The 15,000-nt window shown below is 35.8% G+C and overlaps 1 protein-coding gene across 6 annotated transcripts in view; it reads left to right on the plus strand.

The window, feature by feature from the left end:
* The window catches only part of LOC136833651 (rootletin-like), a 330,434-nt gene that overhangs the window by 137,477 nt on the left and 177,957 nt on the right, over positions 1 to 15,000 (plus strand). The window lies entirely within an intron of this gene.

A 15,000-nucleotide genomic window follows, 5' to 3' on the forward strand; every position in this document is an offset into this window, starting at 1 on the left:
AGCACAAGAATATGTGTTTAAAACCAGGTACAAAGTCACGAATGAAATATCTTGATTGAATTAGTGTCTTGCATGTTCTAGGTTAAGTTCTGTTGCCATCCATCACTTGCTGAAGTCTGGGAGCAGACAGAAAATTTTTAGTAGGTCGTTATTGTAATCAAAATAATTTATTGTCAGGTTCTGTTAGTTTTTAATTCCCTGTCGTAAATCAGAAAGATTTACTGAAAGATTTCAGTAATAGGGTAGAAAGCCTAATGTCCTCAATACTTTTATTTTTAGATTGGTTTCCCAGAAAAAATTCAAACACGAATCTTTTCAAAACTACAGTGATATATAATGAAAATTATTATATAATTTTGTTTTTTGCAACTACACGAAACAGTGGCTGTTTGATCTGTTACCTAAGCTGTTGAATGAAAGATAATGTCACTATTATGGTGTTCAGTCCACAAGCATTATATGTGTTGTATTTCTACTCCTTAAACGTCATACCTACTAAATTAACTAGGTTTAAACGTACAGTTTGCTTATATTTGTAACTAGATAACAAATTCCGAACACTCTCTCTCTCTCTCTCTCTCTCTCTCTCTCTCTCTCTCTCTCTCTCTCTCTCTCTCTCTCAGTTTACTTGTATTTGTTACTAGAACAAAAAGTCGAATCTCTCTCTCTCTCTCTCTCTCTCTCTCTCTCTCTCTCTCTCTCTCTCTCTCTCTCTCTCTCTCTCTCTCTCTCTCTAGATGTATAGTTTACTTACATTTGTAACTAGTTTAGAAAGTCAGTTTCTCTACATTTGTCTCTCTTAAAAGTCTCTCTCTCTCTCTCTCTCTCTCTCTCTCTCTCTCTCTCTCTAGACGTAGAGTTTACTTATATTTGTAAAAAGTTTAATCAAACTCACACTCTCTCTCTCTCTCTCTCTCACACACACACACATATTACAAGAACACATGTGAGCAGTGATGCGTGCTTGTATACATGTTGTGTCGTCTTTCAAGTCTGGTCCTCAAGGAATCGGGCTTATGTTTGTAACTACAGTAGTTTAAAAATTCTCTCTCTCTCTCTCTCTCTCTCTCTCTCTCTCTCTCTCTCTCTCTCTCTCTCTCTCTCTCTCTCTCTCACACACACACATTTCAAGAACACTTGTAAGCAGTGAGATGCGAGCTTTTGCATGTAGTGCCGTCTCTCAGTCTTGTCGTCAAGATATTCGTGTCTGGTATCTAAAGCGTTAATTGCTGGCCGTTTTTCTGCTCCAGTTTCATAACTGCCTGCGGGAGTTTTATTAAGGAGGTCCTCTTCTGCTGCTGGACTTTCTCGGTAATGTGCTGTGGACAAATTTAAAGATTTTAAAAGAGATCGTGATGTTTCATTGGTGCTGGAGTTTCTTCGTTATCATATTTTTCTTATCTCAGATTTTTTCCTGTATATATATGTATATATATATTTACATATATATATATATATACAATATATATTTATATATATATATATATAAAACACATATATATATATATATATATATATATATATATATATATATATATATATATATATATATATATATATATATATATATATATAGTGTGACGCTTATATGTCACCCAGTGTGACGCTTAGTGCCCATGTGAAATTTTTCGGTACTCTTCTGTGTTTTATCATTCACAAATCTCCACTTGTCTCCAGCCTCTTTTCTCATTGTTCTCGTCAAAGTAGGTCAGGGTCTACCAACTGTTTTGGTGGCCGTAAAAGTCTAGCTGCTGACACTATTACGTACCATAGTGTGCCCAAGCCATCTCCATTCCATTATTACTGAACTACATAGTAAATTTTTGTAATTGTTCTCATGATATCTGACTCCCGATATTTTTCTTGTAAGTTTACGCTTAAATGGACAGAATCTTTTAGATACAGCTTCAGTGTTATACCAAGATTCCTGCTCATATAGCTTCGTCCCCCTTAGGGGGGTAGTGCTTTCAGTGCACCTCACTCTGTGCACTGTAGCTATCTTTTAAGGTTCTTTGCAGCGTCCCTTAGGACTATAGCTGCAACCCCTTTCATTTGTTTTTACTGTACCTCCGTTTATATTCTCTTTCCTCCATCTTACTCTCCACCCTCTCCAAACAATTGTTTTATTGCGCAACTGCGAGGGCTTCCTCCTGTTACAACTTTCTTTTTTACTCACAATTTCCCTTTCAGCGCTGAATGACCGTATGGGTCCCAGTGCTTGGCTTTTGGCCAAGGTTATATATTCCATTTCCATATAGCATTGTAGATTGTACTAGACTTGTGTATAATCTTATATTCTTTGGCAATTTCAATCTACTTCATTTCCAAGTCTTATTCTGGCTGCCCATTGTTTGAATTATATTATTTAGCCTTTCACTAACTTCCAACTCGAGAGAGCCTTTACTGGATATCTTTATTCCTAAATATTTAAAAGATTCAACTTGGTTAATTCTTTTTCCATGTAGTGTCATTTCATCCATTTTTTGCATACTGTATCCTCATAACTTTCCGCTTGATTTCTGTAACGTTAACGTTCAGAAGATGAAACCTGTTCACACGGAACAAGCCCACCAAAGGGGCCATTGACTTGAAAGTCAAGCTTCCAAAGAATATTTAGGTGTTCATTAGGAAGAGGTAAGAAGACGTAAAGGGAAATACAGAAAGAAGAGGTCCCATAAATTTATTAAAAAAGAAAAATAATAATAAATTAACAAATTGATAAAAATGTATTGAAATGCAAGGAGAATAGTATTAGGGTAGTAATGCATTGCACCTTTGCTTGATCCCCTGAAGTTCAAATTTCACGACATCCTCTGGTAGGCTGTTCCACAGTCCAACGGTGTGAGGGACAAAGGACCTCTGGAACTGAGAAGTTCGACAGCGAGGCACAATTTTACTGCATATTGGTGCTACTGTTGAGCGAATCTGGTCACTCTCGGTAGGAAAAGGGGATCAGAGATTCATTGATTATAGTTCAATTCCATCTTTAGATTTATGATGCATTCTGTTTAGGAGTTTTGTCAATCTTGTTGGTTTTGCTGAGTAAAACAAGTCCTTCAAGTTTCTCTTCCATCTCTGACCACATTTCATTAAGAAATGAATGAAAAGGAAAAACAACAAAAGGTGAAACTACATTCTCTTATGTCCCTACAGTGTTTATTATTAATGTCCCCTAATTGTTATTATGCCTTCTGTTAAATCAAAACGTTAATTTCAGGAATCAGATTCACTGCTTTCAAGTGACAAGCGCCTTTTTCTACAATCCAGAGGAGTATAGTGTACCGTGCAGTTCATTGCACTATCTCTTTGATCTGTAAATTGATTTACAGATTCTACAGATTCTTTATTTTTGCATTTCATTGATTTCCGTTTCATGATGCGTTCCTTTAAAGTTTTATTATGTTTTTGTAATAGAGTGTTCAAAGACCTATTTGTTTTTGTGGCATATTTAGAATGTGGGCCTCAATGTCTCATTCATTTCTGCCTGTAAAAGTAATGTGGGGTCGAGGTTCCTTATAACATCTGCAGTGCATTTTAATATGAGTCAGGAGTCTCCCTAGCCTCTATTACGTCTATAGTATGTGAAAATTTGGCCTAAGAGGTCCTCGCCTTTCTTCTGTGTCATATCTGTCAAAAGGAGCCGAATCCCTGTTTCCCCTTTTGTCCTCTAAATCCTATTTGCGGTAGAAGCTACGTCAAAGAGAATTTAGAAAAAAAAAAAAAACCTTTTTCCTGAGTATAGTATTTGTAGTATTGTAAATTTGGCCTAAAATGCCCTCTTCTCTTCTCTTCTCTTCTCTTCTCTTCTCTTCTCTTCTCTTCTCTGTATCATATCTGTAAAAAGGAGCTGAGTCCATCGTTCAGCCCTTTTGTCCTCTAAATCCTATTTGCGGTAAAAGCCACGTCAGAGGAGAAATAAACAAAAAACTTCTCCCTGAGTATAGTATTTGCAGTATTGTAAATTTTTTGGGCTAAAAGGCCCTCTTCTCTTTCTTCTCTGTATCATATCTGTCAAACGGAGCTGAATCCCTGTTCCCCCTTTTGTCCTCTAAATCCTATTTGCGGTAAAAGCCACGTCAAAGGAGAAATTAAAAGGAGAGAGAGAAAAAAAAGGAGAGATCCCCTTCGCCGGAGCGTGGAATCAGTAGCTGTACCCTTGCTCGCTCGCTCGCTGTCATTATGAGTTCACCGTCACCTGTGATTATGATTCTTTGGAGATGCACTTTTCTGCCGTGTGCCTCGGCCATTTTCTCTGCTGCGTGTTGCTGTTGCTGCTGCTTCCGCTGCCTGACTTCTTCTTCTTCTTCTTCTTCTCTATTGACCCGCCGCCGGTGCATTTCCCCCCCTCTCTCTTTACGTTCGAGTCAGGAGGACTGGCGTAATGGTATGGCTGGCGTGGCCTGTTCATTCATTTCGCTAAACGGGGAGAGTTCGGTCTCGTACCAGATTTCGTTTTGGGGAGAGGGACTCCCCTGTATTTTTGAGATTGCGGTCCATTGTATAGGTGAGATTGTTTTGGGAATTATGAAGTCTCTCTCTCTGTCTGCTTTAAGTTGTATTTTTTATACACTCCAAATGTACTTGGAGTTTATTGTAAGTCAGTTTTGAAGTAAATACTACACTCTAATCAGATTGAGAGAGAGAGAGAGAGAGAGAGAGAGAGAGAGAGAGAGAGAGAGAGCTAGAAGGGCCTGAGTAATGTATCAATACTTGGCTGTTTTGAAGAGGAAAAGTGGACTTCTCACATACATATTACAAGCGAAGACACTCTCTCTCTCTCTCTCTCTCTCTCTCTCTCTCTCTCTCTCTCTCTCTCTCTCTCTCTCTCTCTCTCTCCTTAATCGGATAACGTTTGGGCTAACGTAGGCAGACCATGTTTGCATTTGCTGCCGGAAAGAAGAATTATAGATCGAAGGAATGTAATGCACAATTAATGTAGACAGGAGAGAAGGGATCTACGGTTGAAGGATCATGCGATGAATCTTCCTAATTGCAGGTGAACGTCGTTACCTGCACGAGGACCACCCCCTCCGTTCCTCCCCTCCTCCTCCTCCTCCTCCAGTTTCTCTCTCTCTCTCTCTCTCTCTTTGTATTTTCTTTTTTTTGTCTGCTTCCTGCCTTGTTCTCTTGTGATACGTCTACCTCCTCCAGTTTCTCTCTCTCTCTCTCTCTCTCTCTCTCTCTCTCTCTCTCTCTGTATCCATAGGGTTGGCTTTGTGATTTCTTTTTTGTCTGCTTCCTTCCTTGTTCTCTTGTGATACTCTCTCTCTCTCTCTCTCTCTCTCTCTCTCTCTCTCTCTCTCTCTCTCTCTCTCATTACCTCAGGCTTTGCTTTGTATTTTCCGTCTTTGTCTGCTTCCCTCCTTCTTCTCTTGTGGTTATTTTTGGTTAGTTTTTATTTCAAGCTATCGCTTCCCTGTTACCTTCTTATTCCGTTTACCTCATATTCTTTTGCTTCTGCGTCTCGTTGGAATTTCCCTCTTTTCGTTTCCTTAACAGTCTCGTTCTCTTCTCCATTCATTTTCTGTTTTTATTTTCCTGTGTAGGCGATAGGCGTGGAAGTGTGTTCATTTCCCCCATTGACGAAATCTTGGTATAAACTGGAGTATAGAAGGGATTGCATCATCAAGTTTCTATTTTAATGGGATTTTCCTTTGCTGCAACAATTTTCTCCTCGCCGCCTGAACTCGAGACTCCTCTTGGTTGCATAAAGCGTTGATTGCACGAAACGGAGATCATGTTTTGGGGATTTTCAAGGTTTTTTCTCACCAAGTGAGGTCATGAAGTATCCTCTGGGCTGTTGTAGATGGTGGTTATTCCATTTATGAACTCTGTGACGTAGAAAGTGTGCAAAATGTGTTTATTTGCTGACGGATTTTGTTTCTTTTTAGCTTGTGTGTGTGTGTGTGTGTGAGAGAGAGAGAGAGAGAGAGAGAGAGAGAGAGAGAGAGAGAGAGAGAGAGAGAGATTTGTGTCTTTTTAGTTTCTAGGTTGTGTGTGTGTGTTCGTGTTTTTTTTAACTTGAGAGAGAGATTTGTGTCTTTTTAGGTTGTTTATGAGAGAGAGAGAGAGAAATATTTGTTTTCTTTTGTCTTTAGGTTATGAGAGAGAGAGAGAGAGAGAGAGAGAGAGAGAGAGAGAGAGAGAGAGAGAGAGAGTCAGTTTGAAACCTCACGCCTTGTCCCTCTTCTCTGACGTTGTTTTCCTGAAAGTTATACTCTGAAATTATGATGATTTAGTCAGTATCTTGTTAGTTGACGACTAGTGGGAAACTGATATAGTTATAGTATAATCGTCTGTAAAATAGTCGAATAATTTGTTATATTTTTATTGTTTCAGCGTTGCTCATAAAAGTGAATGTGGATACAGATTTAGATCGATTTTTATTGCAAATTAGCTTCTTATTTTCTTGTTTGAGTATATAAAGGCATGGTTTATTGACCACCTGATAAAGAATTACTGTGTCGTAGACTTTCTGTAAAAAGGTCTTCAGCTGTTTGACACTACTCGACTCTCCTTCAGAACTGACAGCTTGATGGATTGGAAAATTGGATGATGGCGAAGGATGAATGGCCATTTTTCTAAACCTACTATACTTTACAGTGGTTCTCAACCAGGAGAATTTCAGAGTTTCAGGGGGACAGTTGTGACCACAGATTGGCAGGCTCCAACTGGCTCTAGGACCACACAAAACGCAGTGTGCATCGGTCTGCACTACTGAGAGGTCGCTCTGGACTTTCTCTCTGCTAGCTTGTGTGGTTGTTTTAGATTTTGTTGCATATTATTTGGAATGCACTTTTTGAGGCAGACAATTTTGGAAAGGGGATTTTGGGGATGACACTTTGACGTATGGTAAAAGGGTGCACGGTCCAAAAAATGTTGAGAACCATTGGAACCACTGTACTGTAGTAGTGGAAATGCAAATTACATCATCAGAAATTTGATCGAGTTTGAGTGAGACTTAGTACTTGGAATTTTTAACATGTTAAAACTTTACATATTCAATTTTGAACCCATTGTATGAAGACCTTTTTAGGTTTATAATTCATTGGGAAAGAAATAATTATGACCATAATCATAATGACGAGTACTTGGTTTTCTAAAAACACACCTTAAACTCATATGTTGTGTGTATTAGTAATCTTCATGTTCAGGATATTAATACAGTCCGATAATACTCTCTCTCTCTCTCTCTCTCTCTCTCTCTCGCTGTCGTCGTTTAATTGTATTTTTCATGTTAAGGATGATAATTCAGTCCGATAATACTCTCTCTCTCTCTCTCTCTCTCTCTCTCTCTCTCTCTCTCTCTCTCTCTCTCTCTCGTTCTCAAGGATGTACAATCTGTTCCGAGTGACATTAGACTTCGAAATATGACCTGTCATCCCATTCCGTGACTGACCATTCTTATTTTTTTTTACAGCAATTTGTCTCCTGTCAGACATTTTGATTAAGAATGGTCCTTATTCCTGATGATTCAATACTAGGTTCTTTTCGGTGTCTCTTGTCCACTAACATCGCATTGAGCTTATATTGCTCTATCGTCTGATCTTTTTATATTATCAGTTTCGTGGTTTTTCCCTGGAACCACCGGAGACTTGATGTCGAATACACATGCACACACACACTCACACACACACATATATATATGTATATATGTAAGTATGTATACAGTGTGTGTGTGTGTACTTACTCCTTTCGCTTGTTATTCATCCTATGTCCTGTACAAATTATGCTGTTTTTAAAAATCTACTTTAATACAGCATATAAACATGTTTTCCATATTTACATCCTTCCATTCCAATAGCCCATTCACTTTACCCCCCTCCCCCCCAACCCTCCCTGGAGGGGATGGCTCCAGAAAGTGTTTACCTTCTGGTGCTAAGTAAGTGTTCGGCAATGAGTGTGCTAGCCACTTGCTCATCTCCATCCTGGAGATAACCCACCACATTTGGCCTACCGTCAGGTACATATTTCACTGCTTAAGTCTTCGTGGGAACTGGTAGATGTAAAGGAACGTGCTAGGGAATCGTCTTAACCAGTTAACACAAAGAGAGAGAGAGAGAGAGAGAGAGAGAGAGAGAGAGAGAGAGAACTGTACCTGTTTTCTCACTGTGTATACATACACACACACACATACACACACACACACACACACACACATATATATATATATATATATATATATATATATATATATATATATGTGTGTGTATATATGTGTGTGTGTATATATATTCCTAAACTGCTTGCATCCACAGCATTAATGCAGACAGAATTTCTCCCCTGTAGTGTAATTTCAAACCGTATTGTTACTTTGTTTCCTCTGTTCCTTTCGTGCGTATTGTTTATTCCTTCCTCCTCCTCCCCCTCTTTCTAACTTTATCACTTCTGCTTCCCTACCCCCGTCTTCATAAGTCTCGATTATCTCCATTTAACGTGGTATTTATACACCCTTGACATACTCTTTTGATTATTAATAACTCTCTCTCTCTCTCTCTCTCTCTCTCTCTCTCTGTGAGTCATGAAAGTCTGTTATTTACTAGGGACGACTGTTTATTACTCTCTCTCTCTCTCTCTCTCTCTCTCTCTCTCTCTCTCTCTCTCTCTCTCTCTCTCTCTCTCTCTCTCTCTCTCTAAGAAAAGTTTTCTGCTTACATATCTACTTTTTTATTGATTACTCTCTCTCTCTCTCTCTCTCTCTCTCTCTCTCTTTACTCTCTGTTTATTACTCTCTCTGTGTGACTCATGAAGGTGTATTATTTACTAGGGAATCATGACTTTTTTACTAATCTCTCTCTCTCTCTCTCTCTCTCTCTCTCTCTCTCTCTCTCTCTCTCTCTCTCTCTCTCTCTCTCAGAAAAGTTTTCTCTTATTATCTACTTTTTATTGATTACCCTCTCTCTCTCTCTCTCTCTCTCTCTCTCTCTCTCTCTCTCTCTCTCTCTCTCTCTCTCTCTCTCTCTAGAAAAGTTTTTCTAATTATTATCTACTAGTTTTTATTGATTACCCCCTCTCTCTCTCTCTCTCTCTCTCTCTCTCTCTCTCTCTCTCTCTCTCTCTCTCTCTTTATCTCTCTCTCTCTCTCTCTCTCTGTGATTCAGAAAATTTTTATAGCTATTTACTTATTTAGAAAATTTTTATACGTTAGTTTTGCTTTTCATTGCCCAGTTCACAAGTTCTGCATGCAAGCACTGATGCTTAGATTTGCAGATATGGTCGTGTTTTGTGTGTGTTGCGTGTGTTTGTGTCTGTGTTTGTGTGTGTGTGTGTTTTTTTATACACGAGAACCGTTTCATCTTAATAGTACCGGAGAATCAAAGCACCTAACATCCAAACATTGAAATAAAAATTTCACACAAGTGGGATCATAAATGAAGTGATTTATGCCTGTGAACGACTTAATTACCTCTACATATGCACATAAGAGAGTGATTTGGCAAACGGTGACTCAGGAACCACCAACAACACCGCTTAAATAATTGCTGCTGAGTTCAGCCAAGCCCAGGTAGGAAATACTGCATCACTTGGTGATTTCACAACAGTGCCAGTAACGCATTTTTTAAGTGTGCCATATCAGATTTGGATAGCTGGGAAAAATTGGTTTACTTTATAGTCTTCGTTCCATTTTGAGCTTAGCTGGTCCGCTGGTTTTGTGTTTAGTGTCGTGGCATGCCACTCAGATGTCATAGGTTCGCGTCTACCCAGGGCGATGAAAAATCAGTGGCTCTGTGTCATGATCAGTTACTGCTGCTGCGTGGGGTCTGCGGTTGGAGGTTGACACCAACATTCTTTGGAAGCTTGAATTTCAAGTCAATGGGCCCTTTGGTGTGCTTGTTCCATGTGAATAGGTTTCATTTGCTGAAATAATAATAATAATAATAATAATAATAATAATATGAAAAAATGCAGCTTTTAGTATGGTTTTTGATTATTCACGCCAATTGTGTATTCTCATCAGCTGTTGGAAAGCTTCAAGGTATATGAAACTGGCGAAAGAAAGATTGCTGTTTTCTTGTTATACAACTTTTGAAATAATTTTTTTTTAAATTGGAGTTACACCATACATTTCCATTCATGGGAGTTGAATACTCGTACGTGATTGTCTCGTTAAAGACAGTGAGGGAAAGTGTGATTGAAGTGTAGAAGTCTTCCAGAAGTATGTCAGAAATTAGAGATAGATTGTTGTTAAACTCTTATGAACGATTGTAGGAAGACATTATATATATATATATATATATATATATATATATATATATATATATATATATATATATATATATATATATATATGTGTGTGTGTGTGTGTGTGTGTGTGTATGTACTGTATGTATGTATATTATATATATATATATATATATATATATATATATATATATATATATATATATATATATATATATATAATCAACTTCAAAGCGTCCACCTTTAATATCAATTCGCTCTACCTCGGAAATAATATATTTTCATATATGTTACCGACGGGGAATTTTTAGTTGATAATAAGTTCGTCGTCCCGTGGGCTCGAACCAGCGAAGGACAAGAACTCAGGACTACAGTGGACGCATTAACCCACACGGCTGGCGAACTTAATCAACTAAAATTCCCCATCGGTAACATATATGAAAATATATTATTTCTCGTTTGTACTGATTGTATATGAATCACGTTTGTGATGTGATAAAAAGTCATATATATTTTTATAATATATATATATATATATATATTATATATATATATATATATATATATATATATATATATATATATATATATATATATATATAAATGTTGGTGTGTGTATGTATTTATATATAAAATTATATATATGTTGTTATGTAATGTATGTATGTATGTATGTATGGTTGGAATCAGCATACTGTTTTCGGATAAAAAAAAAATGCAGCACCTTTCAAGTGAGTGTCGGAAAAATCTTGGTTTCTAATTACTGCAACCGTGATAAAACGTAATCACTCAATTAAGTCATTGTCTCACTGTGTTCCCTTTCGTGCATATGTTTTTTTTTTCCTGTAAATCATTTCGCCTGTTTCAATTTTTATGTTATCTTTCTTATAGAGTGAATTTTACACTTGAAACATTTTGCGTATTTGATTGGTGATTGTAATTGGGTCAAGATTGTACCTGAAAATAGTTTGGATATAATGGTTGATACTTTCACTTGGGTTACCACTACGCCTGTACACAGCTTGGATATAATTGTCCTCAGTGTTTAGGCATTCCATTAAATATATTTTGGCACCCCGGGGAAGAAAATCTTACATTACCTGGCATGGGAGTGTCAATTAAAACTGCCCTTTCAACGATAATCAGACGTCAACTAAAAGATCAGTGCTTATTACAGAGGGGGTCACGCCCTTGGCACCAAGACTTGAAAAGCAGATTGAACTTTGAGCTAAACGTTATTAAAACTTGAAGCAGGCGCTAGGAGTATGGTATAAGCGTCAAAACGGCCACGAAAAGAAAGTAGATGAGTATGATTCTTCATCTTGGCTTCCAGATCAACGTATATTATTATTCAGAAGATGAACCCTATTCATATGGAACAAGCCCACCAAAGGGGCCATTGACTTGAAATTCAAGCTTCCAAAGAATATTAAAGTGTTCACTAGGAAGAAGTAGGAGGAGATAAGGGGAAATACAGAAAGAAGAGATCCCACTCACTTATTAAAAAAGAAAAAAAAATAATAAATTAACAAACAAAAATGTATTAAAATGCAAGGAGAATAGTATTAGGGTATATGCCATTAGATTATGATATATGATATAATCTTGATTGTATATTTCTTCCAGACCTTTTTCAAAGTGACACGTTAGAAGAATGGTACATTGAAGTCCACATTTTCCTAATCCATAAGTCAGCAGCTGAAATGTTGAATACTGCGCTGTAGACTTGGTCTATTGAAATTAACCATTATCTTTTTGGAAAATGGTTTTCCATATTGTTTTAGTTTCTCCAAAGATGTTTTTCCTGCTGTTAGTCTGTGGATGCGTAGTTCAGATATCCATAATTGTCTTAATTATCTAATGTTTTTCACACCAGTATTTAGCTATTTTGTACTCATTGTGAATCAGTTGCTAGAGTTCATACGAACGGATGCACATTTGCATATTTTTAGTATATAATTTATATATATATATATATATATATATATATATATATATATATATATATATATATATATATAATATATATATATATATATATATGTGTGTGTGTGTGTGTGTGTAATTAACCACAATGGCTTCTAACTTTTATATATATATATATATATAAATATATCCTATATATATATATATATATATATACCCCATATATATAAAATTGAAAAAATATATTTAAAACGATATATATATGTGTATATATGTAATTAACCACAATGGCATCTTAACTATATATATATATATATATAATATATGTATATAATGTATGTATGTATGTATGTATGTATGTATGTATGTATATATGTTTGTGTATGTAATATACACTTATACAATTTAACAATTTCGGTTTCACTGTACCGTAGGATTAACTGGCCTGGTTTAGAGAAAACGATAACCTGTGATTTTATAAGTATTTTCTTATAGTCTTAGTTAAGTTTTATGAGTTGGATGATAATGATTCAAGTTGCATAGGCTATATGGGTTTTGTACTTAAAGATTAAAATTCGTCGTTATTATTTTGCGTCATTGTTTGATAAAAAAAAAAAATCCCTTCTGCCGCTCAGAAACTTATTCTTCCAGTTTCGAAAAAGGGATGAAAGATATAATGAGGGAAACATTGTCCTAGTTTCTGTGATATAATGAGGGAGCATTGTCCTAGTTTCTCTGATCTCTGCCGACTTGAATATTCCCATTTTCCCGCGGCCTTAGGCCAATGGTCCCGCAAATCGCTCAGAGACACGAATTAGAACAACCCGTCGAGTGGGGATATTTCCTCTTTATTTTAAACAACTAAGAAAATAATTGAGTCTGTGGTCAGTCTCTTCCCTTCAAAGCAGTAATTGCCTTCGTTGCTTTATGGTTTTTATCGTATGCAAGCGTTATTCCTCGATAGATGAAATAAAAGATAAAAAGCTGGAAAAGAAATTGTGGTAATATACAACAGATTTTGGATGCAAATGCCTCCAAAGCTCTGCCTTTACGATCTGTGGTCATGTGAGTGTTCGTTTTCATTCTTCGGCCTCTCTCTCTCTCTCTCTCTCTCTCTCTCTCTCTCTCTCTCTCTCTCTCTCTCTCTCTCTCTCTCTCTCTCTCTAACCGTTTATGCATGGACTTTTACTTTTGAAATCAATTACACACACAACAAACACACACAGACACATATATATATAATATATATATACATTATATATTGTATATACATACATACATATATAATGTGTGTGTATCAGTTTATGTATTAAAAAACTAGTGATTTTTCACTATGAAAACCGATTGCGTGTCTTGAAAAATCACTAGTTTTTTAATATATAAACTGATACACACACACACACACACACACACACACACACACAATATATATATATATATATATATATATATATATATATATATATATATATATATATATATATATATATATATATATTCATAAATATATATACATTATATATGTACATACATACATATATAAATGTGTGTGTATCAATTTATGTATTAAAAAACTAGTGATTTTTCACGACGTAAACTGATTGCGTGTCGTCACAATTGTAGTGTTTCATGATCTGTTATGCATTAGAATGGTTGAATATAGCCGTGAGGTTTTCAATTTCCAAAAATTGGCAGTCCATTGTCATAGTTCTTAGTACTGGTTCTTGAGGTAGCTATAAACGTCGGAAATGGTTTTTGATGCTTGTGACGTCATTTTTGGGATGAGATCAAATCAGTCATGTAGTTTGTTTGTATATGATTAATCAGGTAATTGTTGTAGATATTTAACTAGTTTTATTGATTTCAAAATCTTTGTTTTTTCCACTTTTGAGATATTTTCAATTTACAAGTTTCTTTTTTTTTACAGGGTTATTTCGATGCAAACAACCGACTAATACATTTCATTTATAATGACTTTCAATTTTATGATGAAGCTTTAGGAAGAAGCTCTCAGTCAGTCAAATTTTATCCTTGTAATATATTTGGCTTCTGTTGGTGGTTTTGTAGCGTTCTGTATTTTGTAACTGTATCCCCCATTCGAAAACTTGAAGCTAATGATATCTTGAGAGAAAGTCCAGCCACATTAATCAAACTTTATCATTATAACTTGTTCGGCCGTTTTTGGTTGTTTTATCATTTTTTGTATTTTGTAACTTTCTGTATTTTTCAACTGCCTTCCATTCGAAAACTTGAAGTTAATTATATCTTAAGTCCATTCACATTAATGAAATTTTATCATTATAACTTGTTCAGTTATCATTGGTGGTTTTGTAACTTTTCTGTATTTTGTAATTGTATCTTCCAATTGAAGACTTAAACTTATACTTTGAGAGGACTTCCAGCCACATCAATAAAATTTCGTTATTATAACTTGTTCGGTTATCATTGTTAATTTTGTAATTTTCATGTATTTTTAACTGTATCTTCCATTCGAAGACTAGAACTCAGTGATGTCTTGAGAGGAATTCCAGCCACATCAATAAAATTTTATCATAGGAACTTGTTCTGTCATTATTGTTTGTTTTGTGACTTTCTGAATTTTGTAATTTCTCTTATTTTGTAACTGTGTCTTCCATTCGAAGACTTGAACTTAGTGATGTCTTGAGAGGAATTCCAGCCACATCAATAAAATTTTATCAAACTTGTTCTGTCATTATTGTTTGTTTTGTAACTTTCTGAATGTTGTAACTTCTCTTATTTTGTAACTGTGTCTTCCATTCTAAGACTTGAACTTAGTGATGTCTTGATAGGAATTCCAGCCACATCAATAAAATTTTATCATAGGAACTTATTCTGTCAGTATTGTTTGTTTTGTAACTTACTGAATTTGGT

The sequence above is a fragment of the Macrobrachium rosenbergii genome, chromosome 52 (genome assembly GCF_040412425.1).
Source record: "Macrobrachium rosenbergii isolate ZJJX-2024 chromosome 52, ASM4041242v1, whole genome shotgun sequence".
Classification (NCBI taxonomy): Eukaryota; Metazoa; Arthropoda; class Malacostraca; order Decapoda; family Palaemonidae; genus Macrobrachium; species Macrobrachium rosenbergii.